Here is a 22,146-nt window from a genome sequence, read left to right as displayed (position 1 = left end):
CTAAAACGAAAAGATTGGGAGGTGTAATTTTTGGTGAGAGTTTATATTCAAACATTCTTTCAGGTAGCTTTTGTTTTTTTTATATTTATTTTTTTCAGGTAGCTTTTAGAAGCAGTTCATTAAACTACAAACCCCATAATGCACATAAAAGAACCATAAAGTTTCCGTGTATGAAATCCTCATGGCTTGGAGGAGGGCGAAGAGCCAAGAAATTTTTCTTCTCCGGTTTTTCCCTCGTTAAGACACCCTTCCCCTACATACTTGCTAAAGAAATACGGTTACTTTTCTTACTTTGCGATACCCCTTGAAAGGCTGATTTCACAGGTTTCAACGTGAGTCTTCAGTTTCAAAGCAAAAAAGGCATCGCAATTAGAAAACGGTGACGCCCACAAAATTTATTATACCGAACCTTACGAGCTGTGAGGGACCGAGATACTGTTGAAATAATCCTCCCCTGCTGTAGATTTAATAAAGAGAAAAACGATAATTAGCACGGTTATATCCAGTAGCTACTTTTATCCCTGACAATCTGGGCTTCGTTCCCAATCAGCGAGTCTCGTCTCCTCAGTCACCGGCCTCGCGTATATTATTTATGTTCGACACTCTCGTATTTGCATACGACAGTGGATCCACTGCTTCAAGGCGCCGGATTAGTCCTGCGCCAACTCCGTCTGCGCTCCGCTCGCGCAGGTCTGTGTACCGGCGAGCATGTGATCCCTCAGCCTCCCAGGCCTGAGCGAGGTATCCGGCGCATCGCGCGCGCCGCCGCTCCTCAGCGCATCCAGCCAGGGTAGACGCCGCGGCGCGAGCCACTCGAGCCGGCGCGGCCGCCTGCCGAATCGGCGTTCTCCTCTCGCCCTCCCGTAGCCCCACCATCCCAGGCTCCGGGGCGGGCGCGGACGGGGGGAAGGGCGGGAGGAGGGGCTCCTCAGGGAGTAACGGGGAATTCCCCTTTCCGCCGAACATTCCCGATTGTTCACCATCCTCACGTCAGCAGCAGGGGGTAATCCCCGACTCCAGCTGCTCCTGACGTCACCGCGCAGAGCCACCGCCCCCCGCGCGCTCCTGCCTCCGGGACCTCCTCGAAGCCCCTCCCCTAGGCATAACCACGCCCTCTTCCCCTCCCCCAGCCGCTCGACGTAGAGGGCGGTGCTTCTTTGGCCGGGGCGTGAGCGGTTGCTTAGGCCAGAAGGTTCTCTGGTGGAGACGCTCCTCCCGCTGCCCCGCCCAGTAGGTTCGTTCGCACCGCTTCTTCCACACCCTATCTCCCTCCTCCCTCTCCTCGCCCCGCCTTTCCCCTCCCTTCTCCTCAGCCCCTTTAGTTTCTTCCCCGCCTCGCCACCTTCCACGATCTCGCGAGACTTGGCCCAGAACATTGCGGATCGGGTCGGCGCCATTTTGGGACTGAGACTGGTTGTGGGGGAGGGAAAAGCGGCAAAAGGGGATTATTCAAAGTACCGAAAACCTCCTCCCGGGATCGAGCGCAGTGGCACCCCTAGGCCAGGGGCACCTCTGGTGTGGCAGAAGGTAATAGCGTCCTCTGCGCTCGGCGCCAGGGTCTAGGGATGGGAGGGGGTACCCGTGTCGGCGTTGAGGTTTGAGGGGTCGGGAGCGGCGTTGGCGGCGCGAGGTGTGAGGCTGCCCGAGGACTGGGGGGTGGGTGGCGGGAGAGCGAGGACAGAGAGGGAAGGACGGCGCGGCGAGGCCCCTCTAGGTATTGACTTGGTCCGGGTGGAGCGGAGGTGGCGGTTGTGGGAGGGGGTGGGTGGCTTAGCCCGGGCGGCTTGGGCGGGGGGGTGTTGTTTGGCGGAGGCTGGGAATGGGTCCGACGCCTTTCGTGCTCGGTCTTCCTCCCTTCGGCCTCTCGCAGGCGCCCGCCTCCTTTTGCACCGCTGCCGCTGTCTGAGGGTTGAGAGAGTCCAGGCCGAGTTGTGGCCTTTGGTTGTTTCTCAGCGCACCCGCTCAGCCCGCCTCTCCAGGTCCGTGACTGTGGACCGAGGCGAGCGCAGCCTTGCCCCTCTGAGTCCTGTAGGGTCTGAGGGAACTCGGTCTGGTTGGGGAGAAAAGCACTCTTAACGTGGTATACGAGAAGGGCTCAGTACCTTCCACCCCCTCAGTGTTGAGAGAAACCTGTTTTCTTAATTCAAGGAAATGGGAACCCTCACATCTCGTGGCTGCCGGGTAAGTCTTACCCTCGGGCGGATTTAAGGAATGTTCTTGTCCCACTTCCCGGCCACTTACCTTCCTACTCTGAATGGGGAAAATGTGCCCCTTTCCTTTGGACATTCTGATTTGGAGGGAGCGTCTTTCTCTTTATATCCCTCATTCGCTAAGTTGCATTTAGTAATGCTGCGTGGCAGCACACCTGTCTTTGCGTTTTCTTTTGGTAGATTTGAATAGAAAATACGGAAGATCTCTTAGAAGATTGTTTGCTCGTTTGTAACATTTACTCAAAGTATAAGAAGGTTTGCTTATATAATTCCTCTACCTTATATCTGCACACCCTTCCCAGTTGGAATCAGCACTTGTCTACCGTAATACCATCTCCCACCTTTTTTTGTCCCCCTCTACATATTTTGAAGTCCTTTTCATACAGTAGACCTTTTTTGGGTGCGGAAGTGCCTTTCCCTCCAGAGGTTGACTGTTGAGGATGGGGATTAATTTTTAGTTCAAAATTAAAATTAAGTGTGTAATTAAAAAAATTTTTTTTATAACTTTTACAGGTGATTGAATTACTCAGATATGAAGATCATCTTCTAGGTTTTGTGTAAAAGGCCCCGGATATTTCAAGTGGCCATTTTGGAATTACAATGTTTTTGGATAATTTTACCCCAGAAGTTTATTAAAATTGGCAAGAATCATCTCTGAAGTGAATTGATAGTAGTGAACAATTCTACAAGCTACTTAAAAAGAGACCCAGGCATTTCTTCAGTATTTTGGTTCAAACGGATTATATAACTGGTTTAAAGTGTTTCAGCTGGTGGTGTTTTTGCCTTCCCCCCAACCCCTCCCCTGTTGTTGGTGTTCTTCAGCCAAAACTGTAAGATATGTTTGATTTGTGTACTGAGTAGTTTCGGCAGTTTTCAAATTACTGTTTAAATATTGCTGAAGTTTTTCATGGCAGTTTATTTTTACCTTTATTAAAAGTTTTAGGAATTTTTGACCTCAGCCCTTTTCGTGTCACAATGGGACAGCTTTTCTAAATGAAGACATTGAATGAATACAGAGTTTTTTTGCTTTTATCTTTTATTTACGTGGAAATTTAAGATGTGGCAGTTTCCCAGCAGCATGGTAGTATTGAGATAGTCTCTGTTTATGCTGATGTTTAGGAATGCTCTTCAGATGTGAAATTTTCTTTTTGTTTTTGCTTTTTGACTCATAAATTGGATTATTTCATCTGGAGTGGATAAGTACAACAGTGACAAGTACATGGAATAATAAAGAAGACTTAAAAATCTTAAAATCCAAGGAACTTGGCTAATTCTGGCGATAGCCATATGAAAACTTTAAAACAGAAGTATGGGTAGCTGACTGAAGTAACTCTATGTCAAATAGCCATAGGTTAAGTGTCTTCAAAGAACTTGGATATTATTTCAGAGGATACAAAATAAAAAAACAAACTGGAAAACATAAAGATTACAGAGACAAACCCAACACCTTCCTGTGCAGTCCTGTTGGAATTTGTAAGTACTATATGGTGAGCAAATCAAATGTTCATTTGTAAACTGTAATGAGTCAACTTTATCCTATGTTATTCTTTGGAAGCCTTTCAGTTTCTTGCAGTCAGATTCCTTGGCTTCAGTTTCCTGGGCAGTCTGTAAAGAACTGTTAAGTAAATTGAAATGCAGAAAGAATTGTTAAGAATATTTCAGATGAAACTGTTCACATTTGAAGTTTTTGTGCTTCTGAAGAGACAAATCCATATGGTCAGTATGGCTTTATGGATTAATAGAAAGGTAGGAAAAAACTCAACAAATAGCCAATTTACTTCCTAAATATGAGTTTAGATTACATTCTGAACGCAGTTTAGTGTTCCAGTGTAGAATTAGGTAGTTGTTTAAACAAATTACAGGGCTTGACTTTTAATCTGGTCTTTCATGAAGTAAATTGTTTTAAGGGGTAACAATTCCTAACTTCTTAATCCATTACAGAAATTTTTTGAAACAAATTTTGAAGTGGCTTTGTATTTCAGATTGTTCATTAAGTTCCAAAAAGTTTCAAAAAGTCATTACTAGGAACAGAAACTGAGAGGAAGAGAAGGTACACTAAGAACCTTTAACTTAAAAAAAAAAAAAAAAGAGTATATATTTTCTGCCTCCAGAAGGTAGTGTTGCCTTAAGTTTATAAACAAATCTTGGTTAAAAAAAAAAAGTTGTGAATATTAATTGCTGTAATAAAAATCCTTTGACAAAAGAGTATCATCTTTTAATTGTTTATTTGAGGATTGACTGGTATTATGATTTGTTATTGCATTTAGTTTATTTTAGTGAGTCATAGGCATTCAGTAGAAGTGTTTTTAAAAAATTGACTAAAATTTATTTTTGAAGCGGTTTATATTAACAGACGAATGTAGCTAAAGTTAAGAGGGTTATTTTTTTCACTTAATTATCTCTCTGAGATTAAAAAATACTGTAATAGTTGCACACTTTGCCAGGATAGCCTAATAACTGGTCATTTGACTCATTTATTGTTTTGTTGTTATGCTGTTGAATCCTGTTAGCTCTCTTAGAGCAGGAGAGGTAGGAGAGTCCAAAAGATTGTAGGTATTTAGACATACGTGGTATTTTGTTTTCTGATGTAAAATTGAGATTAGAGTTAAATAAATCTGTCAGAAAAGAATAGGAGATTTGTTTTCTCTATCAGAGCTTTGTGTAGTACTTCTAACTTAGTTTACACCTTTATTTATATAAACCTGTGATGAGAACAACCCCCTTTCTGCCCTTTTCTTTGCTTCGGAAGCCTGTATTTTACGTATTGCTCAACCTTAGTGGGTTTTCAAGTTACTTATCTAAGAACATGCATTTTGAATGTGATTAGGAATTTGAACTGGAAGTGAATGGTTCTTTTATAGAAAAGAACCACATAAGATTTACTGTTTGTGATTATTTTTCTTTAAATTTCTCCTGTTGCTCCAAGCAGTAATATCAGGATAAAGATGACTCTAGTGACCAGGGTTTTTAACAATTAACTTTAATCCTTGAATTTGCTTACGGTAGTTGTTCAAGGGCAGCTTTATTCAACTTGAGTGTTTTGATAAATATTTCATTATTTTCTTGGCATTGAGATACACAGTACCAGAGTAATTGAAGTAATGGTTGGGTTCTTCCCCCCCATAAATACCTCTATCTCCCTTTCTCCCATTCCCCCCTTCCCCCACTTCTGTGCCTGAACAATATATAGGTCTAAAATAACAATTACAATGATTAACATTTGTAGGTGATGATTGTGTAGTACATAGTAGTATATCATAGAGAAAACTACTACTAGTTGTATAGGTGAGAAATTAAAAATTTTAGGGAGACTGAGACTGGTGTAGGAGTCTTGACCAAGTCTCCAAGTTGGACTAGAGAGACCCAAACTAGCCATGTTTAATACTGTCTTCATGTGGATTTTACTTTTATTAATTGTTTGAATATTATCACTGATATTTTTGTTTTTCTTCTCATTTACTGCTTTTCTTTAGTTAATAATGATTACTAGTGGAGCTTGGAGACCAGCTAAAAGAAGAAAAACCACTGTTTTACAATTTGTTAGTAGCTATTTGAGTGCTAACTTTTGGTTAGCTAAAAATTAAAGTATGGTTTCAGATTATGAAATGAACAGAAGAGAGAAGAAAGTAAAATTCAACAAGGGAAGGGACTAAGGATGGGAACCTCTAATCTGAAAGTAAAATTACAAGTGAGGCTAGAACCTAAATAGGCCAGATTATCTAATTGTCTTTGACTCAACCACTTTTTAATAAAAGCGTTTAGATAACAATTTAGATCCAGTTAGGGGTAGTGATGTAGGAAAAGGGTAGTTTTGGGGGAGTTAGGACTAGTATTTGGAATATTAGAAAAGGGTCTTTGTGACCTTGTATATTTACTTAAGGGCTTCCCAGGTGGTGCTAGTGGTAGAGAACCTGCCTGTCAGTGCAGGAGACCTAAGAGATGGGGGTTCGATCCCTCGGCGGGAAAGATTCCCTAGAGGAGGGGATGACAATCCATCCACTCCAGTGTTCTGGCCTGGAGAATCCCATGGACAGAGGAGCCTGGCGGGCTATAGTCCTTTGGGTTGCAAGAGTCAGACGCGACTGAAGCGACTTAGCATGCATGCACGTATTTACTTAATTTCTTTTGGCTTTAATTTTTTCATAAAAATGATGGAAATAAAATATGTGAAGGCTTTTTTGTTAATTGTGAGGTGTAGTACATAGGTAAAGTTTTATTGTATGTGTAACATTTTAAAATTCTGTTTAATATGTTTACATGTTAAACTAATACTATGGTCTCTGAAATTATTTCTGTCTCTTGTTTCTGTTAACGGCATTACCTGCATCCTAGTCACGCTTTCCTTCTCATTTCCAGTTTAATCTATCATCCTAGCTTGATCTTTGGCTAAGGAAATACCCTACTTTAATTGAGTTTGTGTGTGTGTGCTTAGTCGCTCAGTTGTGTCCATCTATTTTCAACCTCATGGACTGTAGCCCGAAAGGCTCCTTTGTCCATGGGGATTATCCAAGCAAGAATACTGGAGTGGGTTGCCATGCCCTCCTCCAGAGAAACTTCCCAACCGAGGGGTTGAATCCGGGTCTCCCCCATTTCAGGCATATTCTTTACCGTCTGAGCCAACAGGGAGGTCCTTAGTTGAGTTTACGTCTCTACAAAGTCTTTTACTGTGGCCAGAGAAATCTGCCTAAATTACAGTTCTTGGTTTTGTTACTTTAGCAGCCTTTTGGGTCATGTCTGGAATATTTCGGAAAGAGCAAGTTGCAAAGAGATGTATCCTATGTCCTCCCCTCTTTTAATGTTTCATGTGTGAGGGGCTCCTAACATGAGTTCTTTCTGGCTATGTGGATGGGAGACTGATTTGAGAAGTCTCTGAAATAGATGTATTTGAAAGTGCTTCCATGTATTTTTTTGGAGAGCAGGTTCAACAGCAGGATCACGAGACACAAAATGTAATTACTGATAAGACTTTTATGATTGGATTTCCTTTTCAGTTTTACCTGCCTGCTTTTCTCCTTTTTGTTAGCTGTCCCACCCAGCAGAATGCTTACAAGCTTTTGTGCTGTATCTCTTCAAGTAATTGCTGTTTTCTGCATCTTTTTATATAAAAGATCATATTCAGTTTCTTTAAAAAAATTTTTATTTATTTATTTTTGGCTGTGCTGGACTTAGTTGCTGTGTGGATTTTTTCTAGTTGTGTTGCTTGGACTCCAGAACGCTGGTTCAGTAGCTGCGCTCCTGCTGTGAGGCATGTGGGATCCTCCCAGGCCAGGGATCAAACCCATGTCCCATGCATTGGCAGGTGGACTCCAAACCACTGGACCACCAGGGAAGGCCCAGTTTTCTTTAGTCATCTTTGTGTTCACAATTTGGGGAGTGCGTTGTTTTCATCTTCATTTCCTACCCGTTAATTCAGTTTCCAGGTTATGTATTTTTAAAACTCTGTTTAGAAGTTGTTCCGTACTTGTGTTTTTGTTTTTGTTTTTTTGAAGCAAGGATCTTAAAAATTCTAGTTAAATGGATTGTTTTGGTTGCACCTCGCAGATACCTTTAAAAAATTTAGCTGAAAAATTGTCATTTTTTTGTCTTTACGTATGTGTGTATACTAGTAAAAACAAGTTAGCTTTCAGTGAACATAAATAACACAGTTGACTCTTGAATGACATGGGGATTATGGGCACTCACCTTTGAATTGGATAATTTGCATATAGAAGGCCAGACGTCTATATCTGAGGATTCTTGGTATCTGCAGTTTTGCATCCACAAATTCAACCTGTTTTGGGTAGTGTAGTAGTCTAGTATTTAACATTGATAAAAATCCACATGTAAGTGGGCCTGCACAGTTCTAATGACTATGTTGTTTAAGGGTCAATTGTATGTTCTTGTTTTTTTCTTTCTAATGGCAAAACATTTTTTTTTTTTTTTACTTAAAACTGTATATTCTTTAAACAGGGGAGTTAAAAGAATACTATTGCACATGGATTTTCTGTGGGTCAGAAATTGGGTAGCAGTTTAGCTGAGTGGTTCTGGCTTCTATGTCTTTTACAAAAATCTCAAGGGTTGCTGTCATTTGAAGGCTTGACTGGTGCCTAGAGGGTCTCCTTCTAAGAAGGTGTTCCTCTTTGGGCTAGCAGGTTGCTGCTGGCTGTTGTCTAGAGGACTCAATTTCCTTTGCATATGTAGATCTCCAGCTGTTTGCATGGCAGCTGCATTTCCAGAGGAAGTGATCTGAGAAGAAAGGTAGGTAGAAGTGTGCAGTGCCTTTTCTGACCTAATCTCAGAAGTCACTTCTGCCACATTCTTTTCATTAGAAGCAAGCTGTTAAGTCTAGCCCACAGTCAAGGAGTAAGAAGTATGGTTCCACCTTTTGTCAAAAGATTTTGTGGACATAGTTAAAAAAACTAGGGGGTAATTCTTTTACAACCTGTTGCTGTCAGTATGGGGGCTTCCCAGGAGGCTCAGTGGTAAAGAATCTGCCTGCCAATGCAAGAGGCGGGGGCGGGTTGGTTGATCTCTGGGTTGGGAAGATTCCCCTGGAGTAGGAAATGGCATTCCACTTTAGCATTCTTGCCTGGAAAATTCCATGAACCGAGAAGTCTGCAGCCCATGGGGTTGCAAAGAGTTGGACACTACTGAGTGACCGAGGACACCCACACGTTGTCAATATAATTAGGTAAAGTCTTCATCCCCACAAATAGGTTGTTTTAAGTTTAGAGAAGAAAATAGTTTCTAAATTTGTATCAGTTTAGCAGATATAAGTCTTTTCTGCCTTTTGAGCCACTGTATGAGATAGAGAAGTAAAATCTTCGGCCCCATTTGCACTAATCTCCCAATCTGTGTAATGAGGAACTTTTCTATTGTAAAATAAATGTAAAATTTACCATTTTAGTCTTTTTTGAGTGTACACTTCAGTGACCTCGAGTACCTTCACATCGTGCAATTATCACCACTGTCCATCTCCAGAACGTTCTTTTATCTTCTCAAATTGAATGCTACCCATTAACTCTCCATTTTCCATTCTCCCAAGTCCCTGGCAGTCACTGTTGTATCTTCTATGAATTTAACTACTCTGGGTACCTCTTACCTATTGATACTGTACTCTTTGAAACACTTCTTAAATATTTTGAAAGATATCTTCAAGGAAATTAGATATGTTTATAATAAAGTAGACTTTTTGGTTCTAATTAATAGTTTGTGGCAAAATACCCATAACATAAAAATAACTGAAATGCTGAATTTTAAGTGTATAGTTCTGTGGCATTTAGGTACATTCATGTTGTTAGACACAGCCATTACCAGCACTCATCTCCAGAGCTCTTTTCATTTTGTAAAACTGAACCTCTGTACCCGTTAAACCATAACTATTTCTTGCTCCTCCCAACCCTTGGAAATCACCACTCTCCTTATGTCTCTATGAACTTAACTACTTTAGGTACCTCGTAGTAGTGGAATCATGCAAATTTGTCCTTTAGTGACTGGCTTATTTCCTTTGAGCGTCTTTGAGGTTCATCCATGTTGTACCATGGGTCAATCAGAATACCCTTTTTTTAAGACTCTAATCCATTATATGTGCATGTACCACATTTTATTTATCCATTCATGCATTAATGGACACTCGGGCTTCCACCTTTTGACTATTGTAAATAATGGTGCTGTGAACATGGGAGTACAAATATTTGTTTGCATCTTTGCTTTCGATTCTTTTGGATAGATACCCGGAAATGGAGTTGCTGATCTTGTGGTAATTCTATTTTTAATTGAGGAACCACCATATTGTTTTCCATAGAGGCTGCACCGTTTCTTACTTCTACCAGCGATGTACAGGGGTCCCAATTTCTTCAAATTTTTCTCAGCATTTGTTGTTTTTTGTGTATTGTGTTCTAATGGTTGTGAAGTGGTATTGTTATGGTTTTGGTTTGGATTTCCCTAGTGGTTAGTAATGTGATAAGTGATGTCTGGTGTGCTTTTTGGTCATCTGTATGCTTTGGAGAAACACCTTTAGCCCATTTTTAAACCAGACTGTTTTTGTTGTTGAGTTATAGGAGTTCTTTATTCTTGATATCAACATCTATCATAATGAATGGGTTAATCCATATTAATACTTATAATGTTTCAAGCAGTATTCAAACCTTTTTAACTGTATTAACTAATTTGATCCTCATAGGTGCAGCTTGTGGGAAGGTTCTATTCTCGTTTTATAGGTAAGAAAATGAAGTCAGAGGTTTTAAATTGCTTATTAAGGTTACACAGCCAATAAGTGGGGTTTCTGAGTCCACACATTCTGTATCCAGAACCTAGAACCTCCAACCATTATGGCTCATAGTTAGTTTTAGGATGATAGTAAGTAGGAAGAAAGTCAAATTCTATTCTGTTTCAGGAATTTAGAAACTTTATTCTTAGCCAGCAACTAAATTTTATTTTCCTTAATGTGATACAGTTGTGACTTGTTAATAAAATGCTCACATAAGTTCTTTTTCAGGAATATTTTCCTTTAGAATCACCTCATGACTAATGTTTATATAGCAATTTAATTTATAAAGTGTTTCCCCAAATTATCATGTAAAATAAATGCTATTTCTGTTCAGTGGTTTAAGAAAGTCAGTCTGAAATTAAATAATTTATGCAAGCTTCTCAGTAAGTGAGGGAACCCTAATTTGGATTATTTGCATTCTTCTGTTACAATTAGCTTCCTTAGCATTCCAAGGTTCTAAATAGTAGGTCTTATTCTAAGAGCAGTGCTATCCAACAGAACTTTGTGAAAAGGTGTAAGATTATGTGTCTGTTCTTTCAGTATAATAATCACTAGCTATATGTCATTGGAGAAGGAAATGGCAACCCACTCCAGTAATCCTTGTCTGGAAAGGAGCCTGGTGGGCTGCAGTCCATGGGATCGCAAAGAGTCGGGCACGACTGAGCGACTAACACTTTAAGACTTCATATGTCCTTATGGATATTTGAAATGCAGGTAGTGCAGATGTGGATTTCAATTTTAAGATTTGTTTAATTTTTGTTTAAATTACAGCCTATGACCACTAGCTGCCATATTGGACAGCACAGCTCTAGAGCGGTGGTACAGAATTCTGTCATATTCCTAACCTTTTGTGACAAATACTTTTTAAAGTGCTCTATACTATGCTGAAATAAAATAGCCTATGCATATAGTAAGATCACAATGTTATACAGCCGTAATGAGAAAATAGACATTTATGATAATGTATTTCAATATATAATAGCAAAGTATGATCAGATACCCTCCTCTCTGCCCCCTAATTTCCAGACCATATGCTACAGGTTATTTGCCCTTCTTAAAAAGAAGCAGGTGATCTAATAAATACTCTTGTTCTTTAAGGAAGAAAAGTACCTCAAGTTGATTAATTTTTGCTTTAATATTATTTACTGCTAGGGTAGTTGAGTGGGCAGTTAGCCACATTAAAGCTATCATACAGTGTAGTGACATGATAAGCATCTTTTAATGTGCTTTGGTGAAGTGTCTATTCAAGTCTTTGATCCATTAAAAGATTAGCTTGTTTTATTGAATTTAAGAATTCTTTATTTTAACTATAAGTGTATTAGATAACGTATTTTGCAAATTTTTCCTATCTGTGGTTTATCTTCATTTTCTAACTGTGTTTTGGAGATCAGACATTTTAAAACTTGTAGTAAAATTGGTTATTTTTCTTTCATGATTTGTGCTTTTTTTGTGTCATAAGAAATTTTTACTTAACCCGAATTCATAGGATTTTCTTCTGCTTTTTAGCTTTCTTCTGGAAGTTTTGTAGTTTATATTTTTAGATCTGTGATCCATTTGGAGTGAATTCTTTTTTTTTGCATGTGAAAGGATTGAGGGTCATTTTTTTCTTTTTTAAATATAGATGTCTTACTCTCCTGTTTGTTGAAAAGACTTTGTTTCCCATTGAATGATGTTGAAATACCTCTGTTGAATGTCAATTGACCTTACATATGTGGAACTGTTTGTGTCTTCTTTGATATATGTCAGTTCCACAAAGCAGTAGTTAATAAATACAAATGGTAGCTTTTGACTTTTTCTTTCTGCTTTATTTTAAAACCTGATTGACATCTTTTATAGGAAATTTAGGTTAAAGGGGGAAATTGTTTTTATGGGGATATGAAATACGACCTGTTGCAAAATAATGCCATCTTGAATTCATGGAGCAATTGTCTTTTGAATGGCTTGCGATGTTAGATATTATCTAATTTATATGTAAGCATACTTGGAAAATAAATGACAGCATTTTTATGTAGCAAATGAGAAAGTAAGATACAAGCATATCATCTTATTTATGGTAAAATATTGACTCAACAGTGGATCTGGGATTTTTATTTCTTGAGTATTAGTCTGTGCTAGAGATGTTTATTGCCTGGTAGATGTTTGTTATGTGCCTGTACTTTGATTGGTGCTGGGCATTTAGTAGCAAACAAGGTAATAATACAAGATTCCTAAACTCATGTAGTTTGTCTTCTCTGAAGTTCGGTGAACATAGAGTAAACACAGTCCTTAAATTTGAATGCTGATTTCATATCATCTAGTAAATAAAAGCTATTTAATGTTGGCCAGGCCAGCCTTTTTAAGACTTTATTTTCTGCTCTGGTAAAACTAGTTTTTTTCTTGCTTCACAAAGTTATCATTACAGAAATAATCAATGTTAAATGCTTTGAAATTGTAAAATGATGGCAACAGTAGTAGTAGTAGTAGTAGTGTTACGGCTGGGCCATATAGATAGTAGTGTTTGAGGAGCATGTGATCAGCAGGAGGGAGATTGTAGATAAGGGAAGGTAGGGAACTGAGCAAAAACTAGGTGTATTTAGATTGCATTTATGACCTGTTTTAAAATTGTTGAACCATAGTCGTTACACTCTTCTGAGGTAATTGCTTAACTTGCAGTATGGTTCCAAATTTTAGATGGCATCTTTATGCAAAAGATCTCAAATTTAAATCTCCAGTCCAGACCTCCTCCCCATATTCTAGGCTTGTAATTTAATCGACCTTGACTTCTTTATTTCATTTACAAATTTAACATATCCAAAACTGAACTTGTCTTTGAGTCTTTCCCAGCCGCTTTGTCCGTGCTTCCGTAGCTCAATAAACGGATACAGCATCCGCCTATTCAGGCTAAATAATCAGGTCTCATCTTAGTAAATCTCTTTGCTCTCCCAAATATATCCATTTCTGCTCCACCATCACTGTTCTTTTACAAGCCTTGATCTTCTCTTACTTGAACTGCTTGTAGCCCTGTAACTTTGTAATTGTGCCATTCTTGCATTATTATAATTCATTATTCCCAGAGCATGGTCTTTCCATTGGACCTAAGAATAACATGCAGACTCTGTAGCCTACAAGCAACTTCATTGTCCCTTCTTTTTCTCTGCAACCTTGGTTACTGTCATCCTAGACCATTGATTTGGCCTTTTCTTCCTTAAATCCACCAGGCATTTTCCTTCCTGTCTTTGGGCCTTTATGCTCTGTCTCTTTTCTTCTTTAGCTCAGTTTAGGCTCATATGTTACATTCTGAATGACTTTCTGTAATCATTCTGTGTGAAGTAGGCAACCCCCTTTGTGTAACATTTGATTTCTCTTGTTACTGTATTACATTCAGATCAGTCTCTTAATTGTCTCCTCTCACCTATCTTTATTGCATAAACTTCTGAGGACAGGTACCTTGTCTCATTTTTGTTTATTGTTATATGCTCCGTGCGTTTAGGTAGAGCAAAGACATCTTAGATAATGTAATCCATCCCCCACCTACACCACCACCCTCAGTATTTTATTGTAGAACTTCTATTTAACTGCCTGGGGGCTAGGTAAAATTTGTTAGGGGATTATTTATAGCTGAATTTCTTTGTTGTCTGATCATTTAGAAGCGGTTTTATCTGCCTGAGAGTGTTAGTTGCTTCGTGGTGTCTGACTGTGCAACCCTACGGACTATATATAGCCTGCCAGGCTACTCTGTCCCTGGAATTCTCCAGGTAAGAATACTGGAGTGGGTTGCCATTTCCTTCTCCAGGGGATCTTCTGGACCCATGAATCAAACCCAGGTCTCCTGCGTTGTAGGCAGATTCTTTATGGTCTAAGCCACCAGGAAAGTTCTTTATCTGCCTAGACTTAAATAATTGTTACATGAACTTCTAGTCTGTTTGCTAGATTCAAGGCTAACGTTGGGTTTGCTGTAACCTTTCTGAAGGGACTGCTTGATAAAGACTTGTTTTTATTACAACCCTGGCCTTTTAAAAAATTTCCATAGTTTTGAAATGTTCAGTCAGAGGGATTGAAATTTAGTGGAACTAGTCTCAGGCTTAAAAAGATAAAACAGTTTACATTTCAAGGAGTGACCTTGAAATATGTGGGTGGCCAATTTTAGGCTCATTTTCAGAAATCAGGAAGGCCATGACAATTCATTTATATTAACTGATATCTTTGGCAAATGCAGATTTATGTCCATAGAGCTTTAATTATTTTTGGTATTGCAGATTTTCTCAGTTTGCTTTTGGCTTTGAATCTTTTAGATCCCTTCCAAGGGGGCTTATTTAATAAAACTCTGGTAGGATGGTAAACTTAAGGCTACTGTAGCAGGTATCATTAGGTGAGTGATGAAATCATTGCTTCATGAACACTAGCTAGGTTGAAAACTACTTGATTATCAAGATGTCTTAAGGACTTTTCCTATGCAAGCCTAGTTGCCTTAGGTTTATTTATTTATTTTTTAGCTCATAGTTTAGATCTTTCACATTGTACTCTTTGATCTCCATTTAAAATGAGTTCCTTTTATAGGCACTTTGTGGAAATGGGAAAAAGTGAGTAAAAATGTTTTCACCTTAGTACTTTAAATTAGGGCCTTCCAAGGATTGAATTTGATGAGAGAACAAGTCTTGTTTGGAGATAAAGTTGGCTAGGTTAGTGGAAGGCATGTTGTGACTGTTGTGGAAGTTCAGACTACTTGTCTTCTTTTTGCCACCTAAAAGACTTTGTCTAGATTGAGATTGAGGTCTGTATTTTCTATGGTTTGATACAAAGCTATAAACCCAAGATGGTGCCTGACAGGTAAGGCAGAAACTTAAAACTCAGAACATAGAGACTGACTTACATACTTGTTAAACTTAAAGCTAATATTTTATATAACACATGGTCTCTACCTAATGTACCCTGGGTTATTTACAGTATGTGTAGGGTGTATATAGAGGTTAAGAATTTGAGCTACCACTGATTAGTACTGTGACCCTGGGAACTTTAAAATGTACTTCCCATCTAAAAACCTGTTGTTCTTTTTTGAAGAAAAGATAATATCAACCTCCTGGGGATAGTGAGAACTAAATGAGATAATACTGTAAAATCCTAAGCAGATTGCCTAACAAATAGCGTGTGTGCGTGTGAATATATATATTCATTGTATATTTTGTCTTCATAATCAGGTCCTTTAAAAAGTTCCCTGAATTATTTTCTAAAAAATTATTTTAATTCTTTTACTTTTAGCCATGTTGTGTGGCTTGAGGGATCTTGGTTCCCTGAGATTGCCCCCTGTAGTGGAAGCACAGAATCCTAACCACTAGACTGCCAGGGAATTCCCCAAATCTTTAAATTTCATATCAAGGATCCTGAATCTGTTAGCACTTTGTGAACTGACTTATTCATAGGGTTAGGTTTACTTATTCATTTGTTGAAACTTGGTTGATGTTCTTAGGATCTTACCCTTCAGTGTAATTTGACTTTAGAAAAAGATGGATTATATAAAAATGTTTGAGGATTCAAGAACTGGTAAAGTTGAGTCAGACTTAAGAGGATTTAAAATTATTTTGAATACATGCACCTAGTGCAAATTACAAATAGTACATAGGTGTTTTTTTTTTTTTTTTTAATAGAAAAGTCACCTTCTCCTTTTGTCCAGCTATAGTTCTTGTCTGAATAAACTGTTTTCTATGAATTTTTCTAGAGATCTTATAGATATATAAGCACATGATATTTTTCTTTCTAGTACAAGTGGAAGCATGATGTCCACTTTGCTCTTTTTTTTTTTTTGGTCTAAGTTGGGTTTCATTGTGGTGTGCACGTTTAGTTGTGCTGCAGCATGTGGGATCCTAGTTCCTAGACTAGGGATTGAACCTGTGTCCCCTGCATTGCAAGATGGATTCTTAACCATTGGATCACTAGGGAAAGTCCCTCCATCTTGCTATCTAACCTTCTTTACTTAAGGAATTATCTTGGAAGATTATTCCATATTAATACCAGTAGACCACCAGGAAATGCCTGAGAATAAAAATTTTACATATAAGATCTTTTTCTGTGAACTCTTTATATCCTTTTCTCAATTTACCCCTTTTCTGTGAGTTCTTTTTCTGTTGATTTATAGGAACATTTGTGTATGAAGGCAAACTACCTTTATATATGCTTTGTGTGACAAGTATTCCCTGCCCTCCCCCAGTATAATGATGTTTTATTTGACATTGATTATGATTTTCATCAAATAGAATGTTTTTTGAGTTTGTATGTAAATACGTTTTTATTCTCTTTTCTTGTGTCATATGTAGAAAGGCCTTTCTTCCCTTTTCTGAGATAATTAAAATTTCTCTTTTTCTGTAATGACTTTGACTTTTTTCTCCTTTAAATTATTAATCTGTTTGATTATTTTGAGTAAACTTTGAAGTAGGAGAGTTGTCCAGACTTTTATACTAAATTTCTGTATGTGTTGTCTACGTGGACTTTTCGTTCTTTCACTGAGGTTTCTTTCTGTTCACATATTGATGTTATGGTGCCTTAAAGTCACTGTGACTTTTAAAGTTGAGTTATGTTAAATAAAAAAGGGAGTTAAAAAGTCATTTAATCTGGAATTAAGGAACCACATATTTAATGTTTATTATTTCCTAATTCTAGATAATTGATTTGCCTTTGAAATGCAGATTATCAGGCCCATTATTCTGTAAATAGGACATGAATTCTTCCCCCCCTCTCTCCTGTTCTCCATTCAGTTCATTCATTCCATACTAGTATGTGTTCTTTTGAAGGATGTTCTTAAAAGTGTTGGTTTGGAGTTTTGGCTCCCTATATTTCATTTTTGTTACACAGAAAACAAATATGTCAGATATTTCTTTATGGGAAGCTTAATTGTTTAATAGAACAGCATACATTTATGTTGAATCTTTTGATAAATAACTTGTGGTGAAATGGTTAAGGTTTTTCTTATGAAAGATTTTTATGCCTTTAATCTTTTTTAAGTTTGAGATATAAATTGACATATATGATTTGTGTAAATTCAAAGTGTATAACAGCATGTTTTCACTTAACATATATTGTGAAACGATTACCACAGTAAGTTTAGTTAGCATCCATTTTCTCATGCTGTACATAACATCCTTAGTACTTATCTTGTAACTGTAAGTTTGTACCTTTTGATTATGCTTCTCCATTGGGTTCCTCACTCCAACTCTGTAACCACAAATCTGATCTCTTTCTAGTTTTTTTTATTTTAACAGATTCCACATAAAAGTAAGATCATATAGTATATGTCTTTCCTTGACCTATTTCACTTAGCATAATGCTCTCAAGGTCTACCCTTTTTTGTTGTCACAAATGGCAGGATTTCCTTTTTTTTGTACCACAGCTGCTTTATCCATTCATCCGTGGATGGAAGAGTTTCTTAGAAAGGTAATAGTTGTTTATCATGTTGAGTTAAATTTTGAATGCTTGATATTTAAAGCACAATTTAAATTATAAACCAGTCTTAATGTATATTTATTTACTTTGCAGTACTGTAGAGTTCATATTGATACTTCCAGTTCAAGTTTAGGACCACTGGGTTTTTGTTTATTGCCTTCTGTCTTACATGTGTATTTCCTTTTTTCAAAGTTTAGAATCTTGGTTCTCAAGGACACTTTAGTCTGTATTTTTCTTTTTTTTTGGTAATGGGATGCTTTCATGATAATTTGTTTAGATTTCCTCTTTACTGGGGATATTTTTAGTAAATTGTCTTTTTCTAAAAATTGTCCATTTCTATATTTTCAGCTTTAATTACATAGAGTTGTTCAGATGGTTTATGATTTTAAATGTTGTCATTTTTGATTTTATATATTTGTGCTAGTAGCTTTTCTACTGATCTGTCCCTACCCCCACCTCACAGCAGTTTTGGATTTATAGTTCTTCAGCTTTTCCAATTTATTAATTATTGGTTTTGTGACTTTTCTTCTTTTCATTTATTTTGTTTTAAAATTGCATGTGGTAGAGGCTTGGTTTTGTTATTTCTAGTTTAATTGAATTGTGGTCAGGTAATGTGAATCCCACGGACAAAGGAGCCTGGTGGGCTACAGTCCATGGGGTCACAAAGAGTCAGACATGACTGAGCAACTAACACACAATGTCATTTGTAGGTATGTTTGAAATTTATTAAAGATTTCTTGGTGGCCTGAGATGGGTGCTTGAAAAGAAGATATACTTTCTGTGTTTAGAGGTTTAGCATTTGATACATAAAATCTGTTAAAATTTAAATGAGTATGGTTTAAATCTTCTATACGCTTACTAACTTTTTATCCACTAGGTTTGTATTGGAGTGAGCAAGATGTGTTCAAATCTTCTGTATTTTTCTTGTATCACCTGTATTTTATGCTTTATGAAAGTGTATCAGTGTTACTGGGATCATAAATATTAGAATTACCTTGTTATTGTACATTTCAGTTATAAAGTCCGTCTTTTTCTACTTTAATGCTTTTCTAGTTTGAATGCTACCCTGTTAGTACACTTACTGATCATTTTCTTGTGCATTGTCTAATCGACTGTTAATCCTGTCCAGTGTTTGTCACTTCAGATACTACATTTTTTATTTCTAGAAGTATTTTTTAATGTTCTCTATTTTTCTTTACGTTCCTATTTTCCCTGTCCTTAAACATATTTATAATAATAGGTTTAATGTTCTTGTCTGATAATGCTGTCATATCCATCATATCTGGCTATCTCTTTAAGTAGATTCATCCTCTTGTTATTTGTAGTATTTTCCTGTGGGAGAGGCCCCCCCCCCCCTTTTGCATGACAGATCATTTTAATTATTTTTGTTTTGTTTATTTGGCTTCTCTGGGTCTTCGTTGCTGCAAGGTAATTCTTCTAGTTGTGGAGAGCTGAGGCTAGTCTAGTTGCGGTGCATTGGCTTTTCATCACGGTGGCTTCTCTTGTTGCAGAACACAGGCTGTAGGTGTGCAGGTTTCGGTAGCTGCAGCATGTGGGCTCCAGAGTGCAGTCGCAGTAGTTGTAGCGCACAGGTTCAGTTGCCCCATGGCATATGAAATCTTCTCAGACCAGGGAGCAAACCTGTGTCCCGTGCTTTGGCAGGCAGATTCTTTACTACTACTACCACCAGGGAAGTCTTGCGTGAGTGAAAATTTTTGACTGAAAGCTAAAGATTATGAATTTCATATTGTTAAGTGTTAGGTTTTGTCATTGGACTTTGCTTTGGGAAACAAGCTGGAATTAGTTGGGTCCTTTCAAGAAAAGTTCTATGAGGAAATTTATACAAGTAAAACACAGAGTTTCATGAAAATCCTGTAATAGTAAAATTGAATTGGTGTGCAGGTTTTAAATTCTGGCTATGACAGAATAACAGGCAACCAGATAACCAGATTTACACACTCATCTTAGAAATCTAAAAAGCCAGACAAAATGTATAATACAGGCTTTTAGACATTGGATAACAGGAGGTGGTCGGTCTTATGAAAGCCCTCATTGCTTGAAGAAAAGTAATAGATTACAGCACGGGGCAGGGAGTGATGGGGTGAATTCAAACAGTCTGGTGGTCTTACTAAAAGTTGAGGAGACAGCTGAAAATTTGGAAAGCTCAAAGTTGATAGAATTTGTGGGGCAAAGTAATAGGGAAACTGTTGAGTGCAGAGAGGACTCAGAATAATCTACTCAAGGCTTGTGACTTACAACTGGACTTGCATGTGCATGTTTGGAAGTGACTGAAGCCAGGGAATAGAACCACCAGAAAGGAGTAGGTGAAACAATTCCAGAGATTTACATAGGGTCAGGAAAAGTTTATGTTTACATCAGCTTCAGTGGAAAAACCCACCTAAGAGTTGGAGCATAGGCTGTAAGTAGAATATAGGCAAAATCTTCAAAAGGATTAGCTCCAGTTAGGGGGGCAAAATTAACTCTAGACTACAAGCTTTTTTGGACCCACCCTAACAAAGAGTTTTTTAAGTTTGGTAGCTGAGTTCCAGTATTTATTTATTTATTTTTTGAGTTCCAGTATTTTAATTTGTTATGAAAATAGCTGAACATCTTTTCCTGTCTAATAGTTTTTTTCTTTTTTAATTTGCCTCAGGTTTTTAGTTGCAACATGCAGGATCTTTGTTGCATTGTATGTGATTTTTTTTTTTTTGTGGTGGTGGTGCCTCGATTTTCTAGTTGTATGTGGCTCATGGCTTCCAGGATGCTCAGTCTTTAGAAGTTGTGGCACTTGGCCACTCTGGTTATGGCACACGGGCTCCATAGTGGACTGGCTGAGTAGTTGTGGTGCCTGGGAGCTTAGTTGCTCCACAGCATGTGGGATCTTAGTTTCCTGACCAGGGATTGAACCTGCATCCCCTGCATTGCCAGACAAATTTCTTAACCACTGTACCACCAGAGACGCCCCTAATGGTTAATTTTTTTTTATGAACTGCCCATAAAGTGACTAGAAAATGTTGGTCACTGGTCATTTTTTCTTTTGACTGCACCACACTGCATGTGGCATCTCAGTTCCTCTATCAGGGATCAAACCTGCACCTCCCTGCAGTTGGAACCCTGGAGTCTTAACCACTGGATAGCCAGGGAAGTCCCTCTCTTCTTTCTCTTTCCTCCTGGTTGTTAGGAATTGCTTGTCTAAGAATGTATTTATCTTCTTCACTTTTGATACTTTGAGTATAGCTTTCATGATTCAAAATACTTTTTCCCTCAGCACCTTGACTGCTATTTTGTTGTCTTATAGCATGAGATGTTTAAGAAGTTTGATGCAGTCTGATTTTTTTCTCTTTCATGTGGAGATGTTTTGTTTTTATCTCTCAAGAAGTTGTTCTATATTTTTGGGGTTCTGAAAGTTCCATTTTGCTAGTTATTTCTTGAATTAGGTATTTCCTTTGTGTTCGTGGTTTTCAGTGGTCTCTTCACTGTTGCCACTTTCCTTAAAATGTTTGGTTATTACTTCGCATTTAAAAATGATTAAAAAGCTCTTTGGGACTTTATGTGTGTGAGCGGTGCTTTTTGAATGTCTGTTAATGTTGAAGGACTCTGAAAAGTCAAATATCTTTGTGGTGTTAGTGCTCATTTTAGCTCTTTATTTGGAGAATCTGCCCCAACTCCGTCCTTTCCAAGTACTGCTAGATACTCTGTGTACATTCATATACCAAGCAGCAAGCAGTTCTCCAATTTTTTTGTGGATACTCAACTGGGTTTTCTACAATTGAATTCAGTTTGGATTTTCTGACACTTATTACTTGGAGTTAGTTTAGGCTGTACAGGTTAAGGGCTCAGTCCCATAGGATTGCCCTTCTGGTCCCACTTCAGATAAGAATATCAAGTAGTAGATTTTCAGGTTACCCACACTTCTGTGTGATTTGGCTTTAAATTAGAGATGCCCATGGACACCCCTCCCACCACCACCAGATCCCCCTGCCACCCCCCAGGTTCCATATTTTTCTGTAACGGTTTACAGAATGCAAGAACACACTACTGTTACTGGTTTATTGTAAACGATATTCTAGAAGACACAACTGAACAGCCAAATGAAGCGGTACATAGGGTGCTTTCTGGAATAGTCCCTTTGGAGTTTGGGGTATACCACTGCCTCAGCAAGTAGGCACATTCAGCAACCTGGAAGCTCTGCAAACCCGTTCTTGGGTTTTTACAGAGGTTCTAGTACCTAGGAGTGAGTGATTAAATCACTGGCCCTTAGTGATTTGTTGCGAGTTG

General features: G+C 38.2%; 1 protein-coding gene across 3 annotated transcripts in view; it reads left to right on the top strand.

Moving 5' to 3' along the window:
* The first annotated feature begins 1,251 nt into the window (after nucleotides 1-1,251).
* Nucleotides 1,252-22,146, top strand: part of GPBP1 (GC-rich promoter binding protein 1) — a 68,173-nt gene continuing 47,278 nt past the window's right edge. For 2 of the 3 annotated variants that reach the window (XM_043887521.1, XM_043887519.1), the window contains exons 1-2: nucleotides 1,252-1,527; nucleotides 2,724-3,683. The gene's annotated coding sequence lies outside the window, so the exon portion shown is untranslated. Of the gene's footprint in view, nucleotides 1,528-2,723; nucleotides 3,698-22,146 lie in introns of all 3 variants that reach the window. The other variant, XM_043887520.1, reaches the window with a different exon arrangement.

This window comes from Cervus elaphus, chromosome 25 (assembly GCF_910594005.1).
Source record: "Cervus elaphus chromosome 25, mCerEla1.1, whole genome shotgun sequence".
In the NCBI taxonomy this organism is placed as follows: domain Eukaryota; kingdom Metazoa; phylum Chordata; class Mammalia; order Artiodactyla; family Cervidae; genus Cervus; species Cervus elaphus.
This window is presented reverse-complemented; position numbering and strand designations above follow the sequence as displayed.